Here is a 12,835-nt window from a genome sequence, read left to right as displayed (position 1 = left end):
TGTGATGTGTCCTGTCGTCAGCGACCCACTTGAACTATCATCTCTTTGAGGAAATGGACTCAGGTCACCTTAGAAACGTTTCTGGGGGTGTCTAGCTAGCTCATGTGGACTTCCCCTGCAGGGGGAATTGTCTTTAATCCTCAGAGGCTGTGTTTTTACTGTGAGACACTGTCCCAAGGCCCAGTTATTCTGTTCTTCTTTGAGTTCCATTAGAAACCACAGTATCCTTACAATAAATTCCTAAGCCTGCTTACCTTAGTTTCATTTGGATTCTGACTCATCATCAAGTGAGTCTTTACTAATACAGCAAGGTGAAGTAATTATTTTAACAACATCAGAATTGCCCTTAAAGATGGAACTTTCTTCCCCACTGCCTGAGAAAATTACCTTGAGAAGTGGCTTAGAATTTATGGTGAGATTCCTAAGGCCTAACTTGGCGGGAAAGCTGAATTGCTCCAAAAGGATGAAGCAGGCCTGTGAGGGTGGAGGGCAGTGTGCGTTTGCTGCAGCTGAGATAAAGTGAGCATGTGCCAGGCGGATACCTGGAGCTCAACCATTCAACAAAAATGGAGGCTGCTCCAGGGGTGACCCCCGAACACTGTAAACCAGGCTCCTCTGCCCAAACCTGGTGGGAGCTGGAGGGAGTCAGAGCTCCCACTGCATGGAGAATAGATTTAAACCAGTTTCACTTTGATTTCAAAGGTTCGGCTACTTCTGACATTGGAATTACACTACTAAGACTGATGTTAATAAATTAATTTTCTGGTTTAAAACCATCTGTGGCTACTTCATCATCAGACCTTAATTTCACCTCATTCTTTTTTTTCCCCTAAATGTTCCACTCACATTTAAGTCCTTCGTAATGAATGATCTCAGTTATTCATCTAATGGACCAAGCCAAGTGTACTCATTTGCAAGTTTACTGAGAATCATGTAGGCACTGAACTTCAATGTGACTGTTGCCTAGATTTATAGATCATAAGGTCTTGCTGAAGAGAAAATATTTATGGCAGCATCAAGTAAGTAATTTAAAATTGTGACCAGCACTATAAAAGAATCAAATAAGATGCAGATATAAGAACAGATATAAGGGCTGGGTGAGCTTCTGTAAATATGGTGGCCGAGTAAAGCATTTTTGATCAACAGGAGAAGCAACCAGAACTGGGAGGAGAGCGGTTTGCTGAGGAGTTGGAAGAACTAAGCCATTTCCAGAAACATGTCCATTCTGTCCAGCAATTGGATCACTGCCTCAGGGATGGCGTAGACCCATTTCTTATCTTTCCTACAGCACGGGGCCAGGCAGGGAGAGTTGACTTCACACAGGATGTGATACCCATTCTTGGACCACAGGTGAAGCAGGTAAGGCACAGCATACATAGATCCCACGGAGGCTACAAAAGCCAATATCCTATGACCTACCTGTGTTTCCCTTTGCTCCCAGACCCAAACGCGAAAACTGACCCCACTGTGTTTAAGCCGCACCTCATGGAGGCATGAAACAGGAGAATCATCACTGCGGGGCAGGCCAGCTACCATGGGCATCTTTGTTTTCCATGAGAAAGGGAGAAATTACTAGGAGACAAAACCAAGCCAGCTAGAAGTGGAAGTTAAAGGGATCCTCTGGCTGTGATGATCACTTACAATGGAAAGGATGCTATTAGCCTTTTATAGTAAGTCCAGGACAGTTGGCGTGTAGAAAGTCATTAAAATTCTCAACTTTCTAAAAGGAAACCTCATTCTTCGTGGGGCAATGTTATCACCACTTCCTCACTGTCTCACTGGAATTTCTATTATCTAATAAGTGGTAGTGGTGAAAAGGCTTTCAGATGGGAGTCAAGAAATATGGGTCTTCTCCAAAGTATGTGACCTTGGGCAAATCTTCGTTTTAGCCGGCCTCACTTTTTTCCCATCCATGTAAGTGAGCTCAGATTAGATGTTTTTTGATATCTCCTCCAGTTCTAAGTTTAATGACACTATGGGACAGCAGAGGGGAGAAGAAAATAGATGGGCAAGGCTGGATTCAGGAGAGCTTGGCATGGGTTTTGGTTTTGTCACATGATAATTGTTTGACTTTGAGAAAAATTCCTAACCTTCCTAACCTCAGTTTCCTCATCTCTAAAATGGAATCATAAAAAATACACAACTCAATTACATCCAGTTAAGATCAAATGAAGCGACAGATGTGAAAGCCTTGTAAACACTAAAGCTCAGCATACATTTGAGTTTTTCTACTATAATTACGATGTTGAAAATAAAAATGAACAGTACCAATCAACACTCACGTATTATTTTAAAGGCTGTAAATATGTGGTCTCTTCATCTTCACAATAACTCTGTGGGATAGTGAAGTTATTGTCACCATTTCCCAGAGGGAGACACTGAGGCCAGGATATTAAATGGCATACAGCTGACAAACAGGCCACACAATTGGCTGGTGGCAGAAGGCAGTTAAGCTCCAGGCCACAGCATGGATCCTGATCAGTTCCAATCCTAGAAACTTGTTGAAGGAACAGCATAAACTTATTGTGACCGCAAATGATGGTTAGTTCTATCCTTAAAGCTTCTTCACTAATATCCTGAATTAAAAAGCCTATGTATTTTTGGTAGAAGTATCCCAAATGATTCATGTATCCACAATCCTGCAGCAAAACAGTTTTAAATTTTTCCCTGAAAGTTATGTTAAAAGAAATCAGGATGACTACCAAATAGTACTCCTACTGAAGAGAGATTCCGGAAGGGAAATGCTGCAAGTTTAAACATTTAATTCCAAAAATCTCAAAAAAGCAAAAAACAAATACTAGGCTGTATAAGTTTTGGAATGTATACAGCCTTCACCTCTGTGCAGCCATCTCAGGTCCCCACCCCTCCCCCCAGCAAGGATGCAGGCACTAAGCAAGCCCCAAGTCCAACTCCATGGCCTCCCGCACAAAGGCTGCACTAACCACAAGCAGGTTTCAGCCGCATTTCAAAAGCAGTAGGCAACAATTTAATTAGTTCTAAGTCAAAAAATCTCCATGAACCCTAGCAAGGCAGTAAACCTTGAGCCTCACTGGCAACTATCAGCAAAAAATTATTCATGTAGAACCATGATGCCGGCAGTACCCAACATGGAATATTTATGATTTTCTGAGAATGATTAATGATACAAGAGTGGCATTAAAATGCATCAGAATTAATTCTGCTACAATCCTTGATTTAGAAAGAACTCACATAAAAGGATATAACACACAGGAAAACCCCGATTGATATATGGTCAAAGGAGAGACAATTCAGAGAATAATTTCACAGATACTTTGTGGAGTTTTTCTCAAAGTGACTGCATGAATATTTCATGTAGGAAAATGTTAATTTTGGTGGGAGTGGGTCACACTGTGTTACTCCTGTATGTACTATATATAACTACCCATCTTATAATCCCCTCACTTGAATAATTCCTTATATTAAGCAGCCCTTGGAATCTGCCCCCACATCTCATTTATGATGCTAAACACTGCTTTTGGTTAAGAAGTGATTTTTGACTGAGAATTTGTGAGTTTAGATCAAAGAAATCTAATGAGATAAACCAGATGAGCTTTGTCCCAGGCTCCCAGCTTCAACGTCTTCTAAGTACACAGCCCCTCCCCCCCCTACAAGACACAGTGCAATTCAAATCCAGCAAATGTACCCTAGTTCTTCATGGCTGACCCTTCAACCACCTATAGAAAGTAGAATACAGAACTTCTCCCTCGTGAGCCATAAAAAGAACTTCAGATTTTCATGGGTGATAGGTTAGTAGGATGTTATTTTTCCTGCGTTCTCACTGATTACTCTCACTACCTGATCTTTTTAGGGTTCTCACAGCCAACGCTTCTGTCCTTGCTAGCCAGTACGGACTAGGTTTGACTGTGAGTGATAGAAAACTCAAAACGACATTTTCTTAAACAAGACAGAAGTAAGATTCCACGTAGGCAGTTAAGAGCTGTGTGATGGTTCACAATGAGGCAGACCCCCTCCGTCATGTTGCTCTGCAGTCCTGACCTCAGCCTTGTGGCCCAGGACAGTAAAAGCCATATTCCAGGCAGCAGGATGGAGGGAAAGATGAGGAAGAGAAAAGAGGTGCACGCACACACAGCCTTTGGAAGGAGGGTCTTTGTGATGCTTCTAAAACATATCCACACTCCCATAAGAAGGTGGCATATATGTCCCCTCCCCCTAAACTTGGGTAGACCCTCAAAGTAGCAGAAGTGACGCTGTGTGATTTCCCAGACAGATGGAAACAGACATGAAAATTCTGCCAGTTTCTCTTGCAGTATTCATCCTGGGAGTCTTCAGCCATCATGTAAGAAGTCTGACTACCATGACGTCTCCATTGGGGGAGGGGTGGACTGGACAGTAGAGAGAGGGTGACGGTCGCGGGGAGGAAAGGAGAGAGGAAGTGAGGGAGAGAGAAGCTGGGAAAGACAGTTCTTTCATTACTCCGTGCTGTTAAAAATTCCATTGCTGTGCCATAAAGGGAGAACAAATATTTGGGGACAGTCTCCACTACAGTATGTACACAACAGTGCAGCCAGTTTTTACAAATATTCAAATTTTCTTGCAATTTAGGAACACACAAAGTTAGATTCCATAAGACGCATGATTACCAGGCTATACAGATATCTGCACAGATGTGGAATCACCCTTCCACTTACTTTGGGCACAAATTACTCCTGAAAGATTTCTTTTTTGCCCAGTTCTTTCCAGGCCTCTTTTCTGGTGAAAAAGAATTTACTTATGAAGGTAATAATATAAACCACATAAAATCTTCAAATGGTATGGAACAGGACAAAACGAAAACATCTTTTTCCTCTGCAACCCCCCAAAACTCAGATCTCTTGACCCAGAGAGAACTACTGTCGGCGGTATCTTGTGAATTCTCTCAAAACTCATTCAGTGACCAGACTCAACAAATAAAACCATACTAATAATACTTCAATTTATAGACGCATATAGACTCCAATACTTCTATTTATAGACGCATACTATAAATACTTCCATAAGCCTTCCAATTTTCCCACATAAAAATGTATTCTGGAGATCTTTCTATGAGAGCAGGTATAATTAAGCCTCTTTGTATTGATACACAGAACTTGCATATACTTAAATTGTACAATTTCATAAAATTTGACACATATATGAAACTGACACATTCATGAAGCCATCATCACAATCAAGATAAAGAACATGTTCATCACCTTCAGATACATTCTCCCATCTGCCCTCCAGCTCCACCCCCCACACCAGGAAACTGCTGATCTGCTTTCGGTCACTAAAGACTAATTTGCAGTTTCTAGCATTCTATGTATATGGGATCACATGCTAAGTATTCATTTTTGTCTAACTTCTTTCACTCAGCATACTTATTTTGGGACTCATTTATGTTACTGCATATCTCAATCATTCGTTTCAATTTTTGGCTCAGTAATAATCTATTACATGGACACACCACAATTTGCTTATCTACTCACCAAGTGATGAACATCTGGCTTGTTTCCAGTTTCTTCTCATTATGTGTAAAGCTGCAAAGTTCCTTTATGTCCAAATCTCTTTGTGGACATATGCTTCCGTTTCTCCTAAACAAGAAGAAATAAAATGGTTATGTCACATAACAGGTATATATTCAAAATTTCAAAGAAACTTGTCAAAATGTTTTTTAAATTGATTGTAACATTTTTCTTTCCCACCAGTGAATGATAGTCCCAGTTCCTTCATAGTCTCACCTACTCTTGGTATGTTCAGACCTTTAAATTTTAGACATTCTGATAGGTGTGCACTGACTCACTGTAGCTTTAACTCACATTTCCCTGATGCCTTATTGTGCTGAGTTTCACATGCTCATCTGCCCTTCCTGTACCTTCTTTGGTCAGGTGTCCATTCAAATCTTGTACCCAATTTTAAACTGGGTTATTTTTCGCATAGTTGTGTTTTTGAGATTCTTTACATAACCTGGATGCTGTGGCTTATCTTTTCATTGGTTTAGTTTTCTTCAAAGAGCAGAAATTACTTTTGATGATGTACAGTTAGTCAATTTATTAGTTGTACATCTAAAAACCTTTGCCTAACCTGAGTTCACAAACATTTTGTTTTTTCTAGCTTTACAGTTTGTTTTACATTTACATCTATCATCCATTTTGAGTTTACATATATGTGTGTATGAATCAAGGTTACTTTTTTCCATACGGATATATACTTTTTCCAGCACCAGTGTTTGAAAAGGCTAAATTTTCTCCTAAATTGCCCCTCCAGCTTGAAAATTAAAAAAAAAATGACCATGTGTCAGGGGCCTAATTCTGGATCCTATTCTTTTCCATTGTCCTATTTATTGTTATATACGGCACTGTTTTGATTGCTCTAGCTTTAGAGCATGCCTTGAAGTAAAATACTGTTAAGTCATCTAACTTTCTTTTTAAAATAAAATTTTTTTTACTATTCTGGATGCTTTGTATTTCCTTATAAAGCATATAACAAACTTGTAAGTTTTTAATCAAAAAACACTGCTGGAACTGCACTGAATATACAGACCAATTTTGAGGTAACTGACATCCTACATTATTACTATACATTCAGCACTATTGATCCTAATAGACAATACCGCTGAGTCTCCTGACCCTTGAACACAGTACATATCCATTTGTTTAGAACTTTTGCTTTCAGCAACATTTTGATATTCAGCTTACTGATCTTGCACATCTTCTGAAAGAATTCTAAAGTTGTTTGTATTTTTGTTGCTATTGTAAATAAAATTTTAAAAAATACCCATCTCCAAATGTTTGTTGCTAGTATATAGAGATGTAACTGTTATGTACTGACAGTATATCCCGCAACCTTGTTTAATACACACATCAGTTCTAATCCCTTTTGTGGATTTCATGGGATTTTCAACACAATCATTCCATTATTGAATTGACAGTTCCACTCCTTCCTTTCAAATCTAAATGCCTTTTTATTCTTTTTTTCCTTATTGCACTGGCTAGAATCTCCTATACAATATTGAATGCAAGTGGTAAAAACATACATTTCTACTTTGTTCCTGTTCATTCAGTACGTGGTTAGACGTAGGTCTTTCACAGATACTCTCTTGATGAAGTGCCCTTCTGAGACTGTTGCTAGTCTTTAACCAGAAATGGATGCTGGCTTTGTCAATGCTTTTTCTGCATCTATTGAGATGATATACGGTTTTCTCTTCTTTAGATTTTATATTTGAAGAAGGACCCCAGTCAGGCCTTTGAAGTTCACATGCTTATAATCTAAAGTGAGAGGACCTAGTATTTTATGAATATTTAGTTTTAAACACTCTTATCAAATACAAATTGCATGTTAACTTTATTTTTGAAGAAAGAAAAAAAAATCAGCAAGGAAAAGTGTTACCGAATGCAGGTTTGTGTACCCAACGCATGGTGAAGCCAAAAAAAATACTGAACCATTGGAGTCTGGAGCAGAGAAAGGTTTATTGCTGGGCCCAGCAAAGAGAGTGGCTTATGCCCCAAAAGCCCTGCACTCCCCAAGGGTTTCAGCTGATCATTTTTAAAGGCCCACTAAGAGAGGGGCACCCCAGGGTCTGTGATCAGCTGTGCACAATTCTGAGTGGTTGATGGTGATCAACCCTTAGACACCAGAAGGCCGGGGGGCCCAGTGCTCAAGATCATCAAGTACTTAATTTCTTTCATTTTGTCATAGTTTTTTAGCATCTGAAAAACTCAGGAAACCTGCATGAGATACTATTATCTGGGTCCTTCAGAGAGGAGCCACAGCAGAGGGTATGGGGGAGGAGTCTGTCCCAGGGGGCCCCTTAGGGTCCCACTTGGTTACAGTTCCCCTCTTTTCTTCAATACCCCTCAATCTTGAGGAGAACAGGTATCAGACAAGAAGTGGAAAAGTATTTGGACAGAGAGGTTCATCATAATCTCGGCAGAGGAACTCGGTTTTAATCTCCAAACCTGTTTCATCCTCCCCCAAATCTTTCAGGAAACGGGGTAAGGACTGCTCTGGCTACTCCCTGCTGAAATGGGGCAGAGTCCTGCCTCAATTTGGGGAATAGACACCAGGCTGGAAATATTCCCGAGTTCCAAGTCCTAGATCCGAGTCTTACATAATTAAGATCTCATTCCCTGAGGAATTCAAGAGAATGAGCCTGAAAACCAGTCTGGACCTGGCACTTTTGGGGAGATGTGCAACCAGGTAGCCAGTTATCTACTTTTATCTGAGTAGGTTTTAACTTTTGATGTGGTGCTAATATATATATAACAAGAGCTACTGGCCACAACACATCTCCTTTTTTCTGCTAACGTCTGATCTAAAGCACTTTTATAGTCTAAAAATTTAATAGTTACAAGAGAACACCTTGAAGTCATAAGGTTGCAGCTGCCATCTGCCAGCAGACACTGCTTTGAGAATGGCTGGTGGTGTCCTGAGCGTGACACAGCTCAGAAAATTCAAGTTCTCAATAACACAGGAACGTGCTTGAAATCATGTCCACAATGGCCACCTAGTTTTACCTTGGATGTCTGAACCACAGCTACCCCATTTTGACTTTCAAATGCATTCCCCTCCTTAGTGCCAAAGCAGATGTACAAAAGGCAAAAGAACAGGCCACTTTGGTCAGTAAAGTTTAAGTCAAACCATGTATAAGCCAGAAAGACTTTTCCACACCTCAATATGTGCAGATTTTTTCCATCATTTCCCCTTTTGATGACAAATCTTTTAACAGAAAGCACTGATGATCAAAATATCTGTCCCTGGATGCTGGGGTGGTGGCTCTTACCCCAGGTTCAGAACATGTTCCTCGGTGCTAGTCCTCCTTTGTATTTGCCTAGTTATCCATGTTGTGGGAAAACTAAATTAGATACTGTGAACAGGCTCAGAGGCATGTTAATGGGCCATACATTTTGTTACACAAGCATTGTACACGTGCTTTTAGCAACAGACTTAAAAGCAAGCAGTACTATACATCATGGTAGTTATACTCTGTGACAACTCCATTAGAGAATTATCTTTCTGTCCTCAACACTGGAGGTAATATTGATAGGGAGACAAACATTTGGTAAACAGTTCAATTAGAAAACATAGGTTAAAACAACAGATTTATACTGGAGAACACAGGAACTATATTGAATATCTCATGGTAACTTATAGTGAAAAAGAATGTGACAACGAATATATGTATGTTCATGTATGACTGAAACATGCTATACACCAGAAACTGACACAACACTGTAAACTGACTATATTTCAATTAAATATATATATAATATAAAGAAAACACAGGTTAAGCCAGTAATATTTCAGACAAAACCAAAAAATTAAAACCATACTCATCAGTTCACTCAGTCCCATATAATGAATCCCCCTTACCAACAGTTCCATGAAATCAGTTTCAGACTTTTCAAACATCTTACCTAACTCAGCAGTATGATTTAAAAGAAATCTGTACTTGTGAAAGTCCTTTTTACGAAACTTCTTGAAAATGAAGTAGTTTGGCCAAGCATCAGCTTAACTGTCTATGAATGACCAAAGACCCAAAAAGGCAAAGTAAAAGATCTGATTAGAGTGTTTTTGACAAGGAAGCTTAATCAAGTTGCTGTGACACACAACAGTCCAAGATAACAACCAGAATCATGACTGACAGCATTACACCAGGACATATCCAACTTTCAGAAACTCTACATAATTTCTAGGATATCTATGCTAACACTTAATCTGAGGAGGCTTATCACTCATCTCATGATGCTTCTCGTGTAATTCAATACACCAACCAAGCCAGTTAAATTTTTCTAAGAAGTCTCAGGGGCCTTCTGAAGAATCCCAAAGCCAGATAAGTCAAAAGAACTTTAATTAGAACTTGACAGAAAGTTTGTCAAAAATATCAAAGTTTCACACAATCTGTCATCAGAAGCATTCTAAGTAGACTTGTTCTCTTAGCAGAGGAACCAAATCCAGTCCTGTACCAGCCCACTTTTAAAAACAAAATCCACTTACCTAGTTAATCTAATCTCAGCCCAACCATGAACAGAACTCTCTTTTTAGAACTCCCCTTCTATAAACCTTCCCCAACTTTCCATATTCATATTAGTTTGTCCCTTATTTTTTTCCCCATATAGAAACAACCAGCTATAGGACCAAATCACTTTTTTTCTTAACAAAATGCAATTCCATTCCTCGTATTTTTTTTACTCAAAATATATCCTACTTTCCTACTGTATACTGAAATGTTTCCTTTATTATTTCTATTAGCCTTACATGTTTAAATTAGAATTCTTAACTCTTAAAAATCTTAACTTCTAGCGAATGTTTCAGCATCTTATTTCATTTGGGAATGACCTAGCTATTCAACTATTCAATAAACTTTCATCATTTAACCCAATTCAGCACAACTCCAAAATCTCAAGTCACCAAATATCCAGAGAGATCACCTTTAAGTAGACATTTCCAAAACAATCATTTCCAAAGAGTTCACCCAAAAGCTCTTATTTCACCTAAACTATTTCAGCCGTAAGAATTTCATCATACTAAGCTAAGTTGTTTTCTTTCTGCTGACACACTCCGCAACAGAAACATGAGTTTACTGACCCTCAGTAAACCTAGGTACGATAAAAGACATGTCTTTATTGATTATAGCAACAAGCTTAAGCTGGTTTTAAATCAGATATCAATTCAATATTGAATATTTCCTAGATAACATTAGCCTGAAATTTGTTCTGTCTAGCTTCTTTTATACTTAGAAGTATTTAACTTGTAAGCACTTAAACATTTAAGTCAATTAAATAGAGCTCATTTATAAAAAAAATTTTTTTAAGTAAAGACAATCAGAATCAGAGATCTAAATTTTTTGCCCGAGTTTAAAAAAAATTTTTTTTTCTCCTAGAGCACCCAGGTAGCTCATTTACATCTCAAAGCAATGAAAATTCCTCCTCTAACTGCTTTTATAAAACCCATCCATCTTGGCTATTTTTAGGGAATTTTTTTCAGTTCCCAAATATTTATTAGACAATTTGATATATTTATAATATATTATATATTTATATAATATGTATTTTATATATATATATAATTCACTCATTCACATGCCTCACTTTGAGCAAAACCAGGACAGAGAGAACAGGATTTAGACTCAGGTGCACGCGCCCGCGCACACACACGATAAAAGCCAAATCACAAAAGGCCCACTTTTGATACAGTAGCAGAACCATGAGGGGCCATTGTTCTCTAGATCTCTGGGAGCACTGAGACAACACAGGGTCATGATAAAAAATTATTTTCTTTCATTTATAGGAGCTTAGCTGAAGATCTCCTAGTTTTGCAAAATATACCCTCAGGGGACTAAAAGATGGAACACAGGTCTGATCATCCATACTTAAATTATTCATGGCTGATGTTACCAAATATCAAGCAAACAACAATTCAAAATGGTCTCTCAGGGTCACAGTTCCCTAGCCCTAAAAGAGATTCCCAACCAATGCCCCATTGGTCCAAAACGGGAGAACCCCACCCAATACCCCAACAGAGATGAAGCTGAGTGAATGACCAAGGCTAGTTCCAACCAACGCTCCGCCACAGGTGAAGCCAATGCAACAGGTCAGGATACCTGGTGTCATCACATGTGAGCCCCATGACTCACCAAGGACATCTCAACTGGCCAGTGCAAGTACCCCACAAACATGAGATGTAGCCCTAAAATTCCACTTCACTCCTGGACAGGGGCTTCCAGAGCTGCCTGGCTCCTAGAAAAAAGAACGGACCCAGAGCGGCTCCCGTTGAGCCGGGAATGGCTCACTTCCCGGAAGAGAAGGAGCCCAGGTGGAGCAGGTGGAATTTCTCATCCTGCACAAGCCAAAGTGGCTCACCCCAAAACCACACACACACAAACACAAGTAAACAATGGTCGCACAGTCAGGGGAGGTGTCTTCTAAAACTTCCACTTCCACTCCCAGACGGAGGCCTCCTAATAGAGAGGCCCAGCTCTCGGAACAGAACGGACCCAGAGTGGCCACCAAGGAGCCCAGAGCAGCTCCCTTCCCGGCAGGAACGAGCCCAGATGGAGCGGAGAGAATTCCCAGCCAGCAGGGGCCGGAGCCACTCACCCCAGGCGACACCGAGTGTGGACACAGCTCTCCTCAATGGTTCTTGGCTCCAACAGCCTCGGGCTGGGGCAGCCGTGCCCGCCGGTCAGGGAGAGTCTCTCCCTGTTCCCTGGGGCTCACTTTGCTCCGGCAGCTGCTGGGACCCAGGGAAGGTGCTGCCCCTGCCGGGGTCAACCCACCAAGGGCACACACTCCGGGCTGGCTTCACCCAAACTGTTACTGACCGTCGTGTGCCTGACGCACCGTGAGACCAAACCAACCAAAGCTCCAGAGCTTGGAGCAGAGAAAGGTTTACTGCTGGGCAGAGCAAGGAGAACGCGTGACTCATGCTCACAAAGCCCCGAACTCCCTGAATGGTTTCAGCTGAGCACTCTTAAAGGCCAGTTGAGGGAGGAGCCCAGGGTCTGTGATCAGCTGTGCACAATTCTCTAGTTGATGGTGATTAATCTTCAGTCGCCAGAAGTTCTGGGGGCTCGGCGCTTATGACCATTAAGTAGTTAATTTTTTCCATTTGGTGGTGGTTTTCAGCATTTGAAAACTCAGGAAACCTGCATGAGATACTATTTGTCTGAGTCCTTCAGCGAGGAGCCACAGCAGAGGGTATGGAGAAGGGATCTGTCCCAGGAAGGCCCCAGAGTGTCCTGCTTGGCTACAAAAGTACAAACCTTCAAAAGAAAAAGCACTTAATGAATCACAGGTAAATATTCATACAGATTTTAGGAGCCCTGATCTTACCTTTG

The 12,835-nt window shown here is 40.5% G+C and overlaps 1 protein-coding gene across 2 annotated transcripts in view; it reads right to left on the bottom strand.

The window, feature by feature from the left end:
* The window catches only part of PRAG1 (PEAK1 related, kinase-activating pseudokinase 1), a 136,832-nt gene that overhangs the window by 37,437 nt on the left and 86,560 nt on the right, over positions 1–12,835 (bottom strand). For both annotated transcript variants that reach the window (XR_012064478.1, XR_012064479.1), the window contains exon 8: positions 5,487–5,591. The gene's annotated coding sequence lies outside the window, so the exon portion shown is untranslated. The remainder of the gene's footprint in view (positions 1–5,486; positions 5,592–12,835) is intronic.

The sequence above is a fragment of the Vicugna pacos genome, chromosome 26, assembly GCF_048564905.1.
Source record: "Vicugna pacos chromosome 26, VicPac4, whole genome shotgun sequence".
NCBI classification, from domain to species: domain Eukaryota; kingdom Metazoa; phylum Chordata; class Mammalia; order Artiodactyla; family Camelidae; genus Vicugna; species Vicugna pacos.
The sequence above is the reverse complement of the archived record's forward strand: the minus strand, read 5'-3'. Positions and strand labels throughout refer to the sequence as shown.